The 9,588-nt window shown below is 43.0% G+C and overlaps 1 pseudogene; it reads left to right on the forward strand.

The window, feature by feature from the left end:
• Window positions 1–7,572: 7,572 nt before the first annotated feature.
• On the forward strand, window positions 7,573–8,142 carry LOC147729302 (mortality factor 4-like protein 1 pseudogene; annotated as a pseudogene).
• Window positions 8,143–9,588: the final 1,446 nt, after the last annotated feature.

A 9,588-nucleotide genomic window follows, 5' to 3' on the forward strand; every position in this document is an offset into this window, starting at 1 on the left:
TATTCCGACGGAGCAGAACACATCAGATCGGACAACAAGGTATCGTTTCGAGGTGCTCTAACAGCCTCTCTGAGGCGTGGCCTCTTATACACTGGTTTATGGCATTTGACCATTCTTTATTACATTAAAGACACTGTGAAGTAAGGAAAAGACATCCCCGGAATCCCCGTTTCCGGCCCATTCCAACACGTAGCTACAGTAGAGGTCCTCACCCCACATACAATAGGAGGGAGCTATCACGCAGCTGGATGTTCCGCCGATTCTTTAGAATGTGTGCGCCTGATCGGATCTCAGGGGGTGGGGAGGCCATGATCAATAGTAGCTCCTTTGAAGAGGGGCGACTTCATACAGTAGGGGGCAATAAACTGTATCCTCCGGCTAGGTGATGGCCTGGGATCCATGCAGATAATCGGGCTCAGAGGAAGGGGTCATCAAAGGAGAGATATTCATGAAAGGAAGGGTCGGCGTGGACAATCGAGCGTAGAGGAAGGGTTTATCAAAAGAGGGGTATTCATGGAAGGAAAGGAGGTGTTGGTCAGGCGCGGGGTGTGACTCCCTGGGACAGAGTCACGCGGAAGGAGAGGGTTCATGACTTGTGCATGTGAGAGCGGGGGCAGCCAGGGTGCATGGGGGATGCTTGCAGGGTTAGGGGAGTGCGCTAGCGATTGATCGTGAACAGGGAGACCATGGTACCTAAAATGGCTGCCGTGCATATTCGTATGTGAGTCTGAGGAATGGGTAAGATGGCGCAGATGATGTTCAGTTCGCAAACTAAAATTCCACAACTGGGGCCCCGCCAGAGTTCAGTTGCTAGTTGCAACAATTGTATGACCCTGCTCTGACCCTCACAGCAGGCTCATAGAATAGCTACAAGTAGGCCACAAAGGTCCTGGGAAAAAAAGTTGTACTGCAACAGAAAGCAAATTACAGATAAGGAAGCAGGTGCCAGACTGGAATTTTAAAACAGTGACACATTAATAAACCAACCCCAAATTAATTCATGTCAGTTGAAGCAGGGCAGGTGTGCTTGCTTTTCCCCCCATAACCTACAGTGAGGATGAACCAGAGGGTGGCATTGATGTACCAGAGGGTGGCATGGGTGAAACAGAGGGTGGCAGTGGTTAAACAGAGGGTGCTGGGAACCTGTGATGATGAACCAGACGTAGAAACAACATAGTCGTAACCGTTGCGAGCCGACACGTAAGTTCGCAATTGCGAACTGGTACCAAACCCTCCCGAACTGGCAGAAACCCTTGCGAACACAAACATTTTTTTTGCGGATTGCGAGTTCGCAAATACGCAAATTCGCGAACGCCAGATTCGCAAAATTCGCCCATGCTTAGTCCGGAACATATACAAGCTTCAAGGAGACGCACCCGACCAACCTAGGCGGGTTGCATTACAATTCCATCCAATTCCTCCACTCGTATCTGGGGTCACAGCCACTAGAAAGGGCGGTTGTACTACAATTGTGCCAGGCAGTCAAATGTTCATATTGTCAGTCCTGATGGTCCCACTAATATAGAGCATAAGGGATCGGAACGTCGACTTCTTACAGTGCTTTCACAAGCCGACTATTATGGTTAATCTTGTTGTGTCTAGCACTCTTTTGGCAATACTTTAATTTGACACTGATTTAAAAGTGACCAACAATGTTCATGTTTTGCCTGTAACTCCCTTTTATGTTGTTTTGTTTTTCCCTCCAGTATAGTACAGGATTGTGTCTTACAACCAATTTTCCTAATTGTTTACATTGATTGAAAAATAAAAACCCTGTCCGGCTGGGCAGTGGACAAATATAGGGGCATATTACCAACAACTAGCGATAATTATCGCTATGTTGTTTTAGCGGCGATATTTTTATCCCCGAGCTGCGGCGATATTTATCGCTTAGGAAACTTGCTATTATCAAGGTTTATCTCCTAAGCGATAAAAATCGGCCGAAATGCATGAATATCGCTGAAAAGTCAGCGATAATTATGCATTACCGAACTAATGCTCTTAGCCATGTTATCCACCTACCATTAGATAACATGGCTAAGAACTGCTCAGGGGCAGGTGTTAGCTTTTGGAGATATTCGCGATTAGCGCGAATATCTCCAAAAGTTGGTAATAGGAGATAGCGATGTTAGCGACTGTTTCCAGTCGCTAACATAGTGGCACGCCCACTTTGCATGTCATTAGTGATAAATATCACTGACATGCAAAGCGGGGCACAACATGATCGCTATCTCCTACTAGCTGTCGCTAAGTGGTGTTAGCGACAGCTAGGTAATAGAGAGATAATTTTATCCCCGCTTTCTTGGCTCTTAAAGCCAAAAAAGCAGAGATAAATCCCGTTGATAATATGCCCGATAGTCACCTATTATGGCCTATATTTTATTCTCTTCCTGATCCTATATAAGCTAAGGACCTTTGTTTCTGTATAATTAAGTAATGTGATAGCAGCTTTCAGACATAGGGCCTCCTATTACAAGGTGCAAGGGTAGACCTGTTTCTAGGGTGGATGCTATGAGGGAGAGCCAAAATTATCTGCCTAGATGATGCAGCACATTTTTTAATGGGATGCAATTGGGCAGTGAGAGCCAGCAGTGCTCTCTGAAGGTCAGTGTTGTTTTCAGTGGTGAGGTATGCAGTGGGATGTAGGACAATCCAAAATGGTGTCCGGTGAACGTAAGGTATATCGGCGAGTACCGCATCACTATGGAAAGGACAATTACCTAGTGAACGCTTATATGAAGTTGCTTCAGCTAAAAGAGCTAATTCTGTTTGCAGATCCAGCAGGTAAAAAAAGGAACACTTGGGGCCATTAAAAGGGCGGATGAAGACCATTCTCAACACATACAGTTCGTTTGCCCGATTTAAAGGTAGATGAATACTAGATTCCTGCTGGTTGAAGCTCCAGCATCAGAAACCTGTACCCATCAGCCAGAACACCACAAAATCAATAGGCACACTATGTCTTAAAAGTCCACCCTATTTATCGTGGTTAGTCCAACATACATTGTTTCTGTTCAGGACCTCTAGGGAAACCCCGGTGGCCCCCAAAAAGAAAGAACACAAAATACTTCCAAAAGCCACAGGGTGTCAGTCATCTATGTTTTTATTTCCTTTTGGATGTTATCGAAAAACCAAAAACCTTACTTGGCAAAGTACCAGGGCCTTCAGTTAAGCTCCAGCTGCAGTGGCTTCACTGAGGACACAGGCATCTCAACGGAGAAGACGTGAATCTCTACCTCTGCCAGGGGAATGGAGGCCAAATCTATCCACCATGCTCTAAACATTTTACTTTCTGTTCAGGGCTGTGTGAGTAGTGACACTGAGGTTTGTTTCTATGTGATGTCGCAAAAACGTGGCACAGTCAACAATCTGTGGAGGAAATCCATCTCTGTGACCCATTCTTGATGTCTTGTTGTTTGCATGAGATATGATTAGCATGAATTCTAATATGACTTTTCAGTGAGAGTTGACATGAGATAGGATCGGAACATCTAGGAAAGGCAGCTGACAATCCAGCCTTTGATCTGGTCATTAGCATAACTGGATGTGGCCTTGAAGACGTTGTGGGGGCTGTGCCATACTGGCAAGTGCAACTAGGATGGCATACAAGGGCACAAAGTAGGTTGTGAAATGGAGCTTTACTACACACTACAAAAAAGTGGCTGGATCTGCAAGAGTTCAGACCAAATCATCTAACACGTTGTTCCTGTACAATCTTTGCATGTGTGGTAAACTACATAGCACACATACAAAGTAGGAAAAGATTTAAACTATGTCAGAGCTTAGTATTTTGTACTGGAATGGTATCAGCAGAGGGTAACAGAACAGGAGTGCCAAATCTTAGTAGCTATGGAATTGTCCTGTTCTCTTCCTTTCATGCAATGCAGTGCAGCATCTTTGGTTCTATGCTGCATTAGATGAAACACTAGTAAAGTTGCTCAAAAATGTTCATCAACTGGGATTAGTTTGTCTGGTATAGCTAAGATACCATTCAGGGTGATATGGTAAAAGCTCATTCTAGATGCTGCCCCAGATCCTTTTGTGTCAGGCAGTGCTATGTGGTCGACATGGTGAGGAAGACTGTGGAGATGTCCAGTAATGATTGAAGAATGGACTAGTATTGTAGGGCTTGAATAAGAGCCACATCGATCACCTGATTTGTGACTGCCTTCTATAGAAAATCCTCCAGCAGGCATCCTACAAAGATCAAGGGAGGAGCCTTCTAGCCATATTCTAAGGCACAGTCACACAGGCACATCCAACTCATCCTGTTAAGTGAAGGCAGCTATTTCTAGGAGACAAGCTCACCCACTCTGATGCATCGATCCACTGTGTAAATGCACTCAATGTATTTTTTACTGCCTCATTCAGGAAAAAATAACTTTTGTGGTCTGTCCCCAATTGTTCATCAAATCAGTTCAGCAACACAACGAGCGAGCTCACAACTCAATCTATCACATGTGAATGCTGTGACCCTTACTGATACACTTTTCTCGCGCATGTCATCCTTATGATCTTTCCATTTTTATGGTCCATGTTATGTATGTCAAGTACATTTATCTTCTACTTTGTGCATGTGTCTGTACATCACTAGACCCATATTGTAATTCCAGGACTGACACCTAAGAACAAATTTGCTTTGCAGCTTTTTGACATCTTTTAGAAATATCTCCACTCCAATTGATAAATATTACAGATATCCTTGTCAATCAAGGTACTTTTGATTTTGCATATTATGCCCCTTGTCTGTTTAAGCACATTTGTATAACATATTCCGACCTTTGGTGGACTGCAAGTGTTTCCATTTGTTTTTACCCAGCGTTCCAAACCGTGAAAAAGATATTTTAGCATTTTAAACAATACCGTACTCCCTAGTTATTTGACATTAAAGTTTGAAACTCAATGCAAAGACATAGCGGCATATTAACAAGGAACAGGGAAAATGTATTCTAAGGGCACTTAGCGTTAATTTTTTAACGCCCACTATCGCTGGATAAAATCACCTGGTTATCGCGTTATTAATAACGCATCCGCCTAGGCGATAAAAAATCTAGAGATAGCGGCATTTTGGGAGGTTATCGCTGATAATGCAGCGATAAAACTACAAAGGTAGAGATATCCTTGTTGATAGTCCATGGTGGACTTAGCCATGTAAACCACCGCCCATTGGATTACATGGCTAAGTCTGAAAATCAGCAGACGTATAAAAGCAGAGTTAACCATGGTTAGCGCTGCTTTTTTTGTCTCTAACAGGATTAGCATGAAGCGTGATAATAGGAGAAATGTGGCTTAGCGACATTATTCATATTATTTTGCTCTGGAATGCCCACTTTGCATCTCATTTGAGATGCAAAGGGAAGCGTAGTAAAAAAGGGTGCTAACATGATATTTTGCATGTTAGCACCCTGTTGTTGATGGGGCGATATTTTTATCTCCGCTTCTTTGGCATGTAAAGCCACAAAAGTGGAGATAAAGCCCTTGTTCACATGACCCATAATGATCTGAAATCAAATCCTAATAATACCCATTCCCCTGCCATAAAATGGATCTACAAGAGATCCAGTTCTCGTTGGCCCAAGTCACTTTTTTGTAGACATTATGGGCCCGATTCACAGAACTAACTTAAGACAAAATCCTAAACTTACTACCATTTTGGTATTCACAGAAGGCACTTACTCATTTTGGTATTCACAGAAGGCACTTACTCATTTTGGTATTCACAGATGTTAGGAGTCCTAACATTAGGACTCCTAAATGCTTTCTGTGAATACCGAAAGTCTTAAAGTTAGGATTTTTCTCACTTTAGTAGTAGTAAAATTAGGAGTCCTAACTTTAGGACTCCTAAATGCCTTCAGTGAATATCGAAAGTCCTAAAGTTAGGATTTTTCTCAATTTAGTAGTAGTAAAGTTAGGAGTCCTAACTTTAGGACTCCTAAATGCCTTTTGTGAATACCGAAAGTCTAAAAAATAGAATTTTTCTCAGTTTAGTAGTAGTAAAGTCTGTAGAAGTCCTGGTTAACTGTGTGATACTGGACACACCGTGACCGCTAAATTTCCTGGTTCTCCAGAATTTAACAAGTCCGACTGTCAACTTTAAAGCTATGAAAAAAAAAAAACAGAACTGAAAGGGAAACAGAACCCCCTGGAGCGTTTCTCCTTGTCACCTGCAGAACCAAGACATGCATAGGCTTCATTGTCAAACGACTCATACAGCATACTTTTTTGGGTCTGCCTCATAGATTATGCACTATTCTGCTGTAATGCTGAAGACTGGTCCAGAGCTGAAAGCAGCAGCGGCGTCATTAAAAGATGGCAATGAACTGTGACCTACACTGCCTGCCACTGTGCACCAAGCAGCGGACGTGCTCTTTTTGCCCAATACATACGAAATGGAAAGACACATCTGAAACAAACACAACTCACTGAAGCCATTGGCAGCCTGTAGGTCTAGAACAAGCCCTATCGGGATATTCTACCCAGGATCTCAAAACCAGCGAGCTTGTGTGTAGATGAGTATTTGTACCAGTTTTCGTAAGGAACGCATGAAGAGAAGCTTGAGAAAGGGCAGTTGTAAAGTGGAAACTACTAAACATACAGACTATGGCAGCCATGGAACCCAATGCATTACCACGCCGAAAAGTCACTGTAACAATATAACCCAAATGCCCACCCCTAAAGGCCAGCTGCTCATTAGCCATAGCTTAGAAACATTTTATACTAAAATGAGAGGCAATAATTAAATTTGTATATAAATAGACACCCCAAAGTACGACTAATAGATCCTATCATAGGGAGGAATTCTGCTTCCTTCACACGTGCCCTCGACCTCTCCCGCCATTCTTAAGCACTGCAGGCCTGGGAATGATTTATTCATCACTCAGCCGGGGGTGACCCGAGAGCGGACAGAAATGTCAGTGACCAGGATGTGCTGTGACTTGGGTTTACCTTCCAGGCCCGAATGTAAAGAGAGGCGTGTCACGGAGAGCTAAATGCTCTCTGCACACAAGTACACATACACCAGCGAACACACATACATTCAGATATATGAACACACGTACACGTAGACCTGTGCGCACACATACTCACAGACCTGTGCGCACACTTACACATAGACATATGCACACACTTACACAGAGACCTGTGCACACAACTACACCTAGACATATGTGCACACTTACACACAGACCCGTGCACACAAGTACACACAGATGTGCATACAGTCACATGCAAGCATGTGCACACAGACATATGTACCCATATACACACAGACCTGTGCGCATACATGCAGACAAGCATATGAGCACACATACACAATGACCTGTGCACACTCATACACGCAGACCTGTGCATACACATGCACACAGACATATTCGCACACTTACACACAGACCTGTGCGCACACATGCACAGATACCTGTACGCACACATGCACATAGACATATGCACAGACTTACACACACACCTGTGCACACAAGTACACACAGATGTACATACAGTCATATGCACACATGTACACACAGACATATGCAACCATATACACACAGACCTTTGTGCACGCATGCACTCAGACATATGAGCACAAATGAGGAAACGTTTATAAACAAAGTTGAAGTGAAAGTAAAGATTCCAGAGGAGCTCAAACCGTGGCTGTTTGATGGCTGCGACTTGATAACTAGGCAAAAGCAGCTCTTCTATCTCCCTGCTAAAAAAAGTGTTGATGCCATTTTATAGGATTATGCAAATTATAAGAAATCGTGAGGCAACACTGATAACAAGGAGTATGCAGAGAACAAAATGGTTGCTGGAATTAAGGAATACTTTAACGTGATGCTCGGCACACAGCTGCTGTACAAGTTTGAGAGGCCACAGTATGCAGAAATTCTGGCTGATTATCCAGATGCACAGATGTCACACTTCTATGGCGCACCTCACCCTTTAAGACTGTTTGTCCGTATTGGTGCAATGCTTGCCTACACACCTCTCGATGAGAAGAGTCTGGCTTTATTATTGAACTATTTACATGATTTTCTGAAGTACCTTGCAAAGAATGCGCTAGTATTGTTCAGCACAAGTGACTATGAAGTTGCATCTCCTGGAACCACCCTTGCCTGCCATAGACCCTGCTTGGAGCGAGTGAGGTAAGAGGAGAGCAGCAGCAGACTCATAGGGGTGGGTGGCTGAGTCTGTGGCTCATCCATGATAGCTGCCAAGGTGTCAGATTGCTATGTGTGGCACTTTCAGAATTTCATTGTAATTATGAGTGACATTTCAACGTCTAGAAGTCATACTTTCTCAGGGACAAAAATTAAAATCCCTCATCTATGTGCATGTAACTCCATGATCGAGGTAACTATTAGCAGCAATACTACGTGTCTCTCGGATATCTTTCAAGTGCTCACCGGCCTTGTTCTCCAGCGCCACCCACCCCACCCCCCAAGGGGCGGCAATCTGAGGGATAGCCCCGGGCTCCACAATTTCTAGCTACGCTCCTGAGTCTTGGCTTCCACTAGAAATAAGATGTCAATTTACGCTTTGTGTATCACAAACAAAGCAACTCATCTGATTGAGTCAAAATAGCCAATTCAAGATATTTTGGACTAGAGAGGAGTGTGCCTGGCATTTCCGAAAACCCTAAAGCAGATCTTAGGTTGGAAAATGGCCCTTTCTGAAGGATCATGTAAAACATTTTGCTTTATTCCTCCTATTTTTGCTGAATTCTTTTTGTTAGCCTTAGGACTATGAGCACTCTGCCACTGCTAACCAATGCAATAACTTGCATGTTCTCTCCCTATTTTGAAGCGTTGGAAATATTTCCTTCCTTTTCTTTCTTTTTCCTGACTTTAACTCACACGTACTCTTCTTTGGGAGGCTTATATTTTTTCACAAACTCTCAGTACTCTATTACTTACTTAATTAGATGATTAGAATGTACAGAATTATCAGGTAATAAGAACATGATTTTGTGTTGCAGATTCGGACGGAAATCACTCTGGAAGCTACTTTCTAGGAATTGTATAAAAATGTTGTAATCTTGTAATGCTAATCCCCTGACAAATGGTTCAGGATGAACCCGAAATGCATTGGGAATGACCATCATATACCTTTCAATTGTTACTGGATTCAATTGCTTTAAATTATTTTTCATTGAATTGACTTTAAATTTCTCATGAAAGAATGAACTTTTGTAGATTAACAATAATTAGCACTGCAATATAAAAAAGTAAACATGTTGCAATATAAAAAGAAATATCTTGAAAAGATTATTTGAGTACGTTTGAAATATATTCTAACTAAAAGGTAAGACATGTAAATTTGTTTGTATTTATATAGCACACTTCTACCCTGAGGTCTTGTAGAGCTGTATTCATATCGCTGTGGAACCCTTCCTGGCTTTCCTGTGAAATGTCCACTCCTGTGCACCCAGGCATCCAAGCACTGCTGGGGCCATTGTGGAGATTAAGCAAGCTATTGCCCAGAGTCACAGAGTGGGACCCATGATTAGACTAGGCACCTAGGCGAGAATTATCAGGTCTGGGGATATTGAATCCAAGAGCCACTGAGGCGGGGATTGAACCCTGGTCCCGGGCC

Source organism: Lissotriton vulgaris, chromosome 2_2, assembly GCF_964263255.1.
Source record: "Lissotriton vulgaris chromosome 2_2, aLisVul1.2, whole genome shotgun sequence".
Classification (NCBI taxonomy): Eukaryota; Metazoa; Chordata; class Amphibia; order Caudata; family Salamandridae; genus Lissotriton; species Lissotriton vulgaris.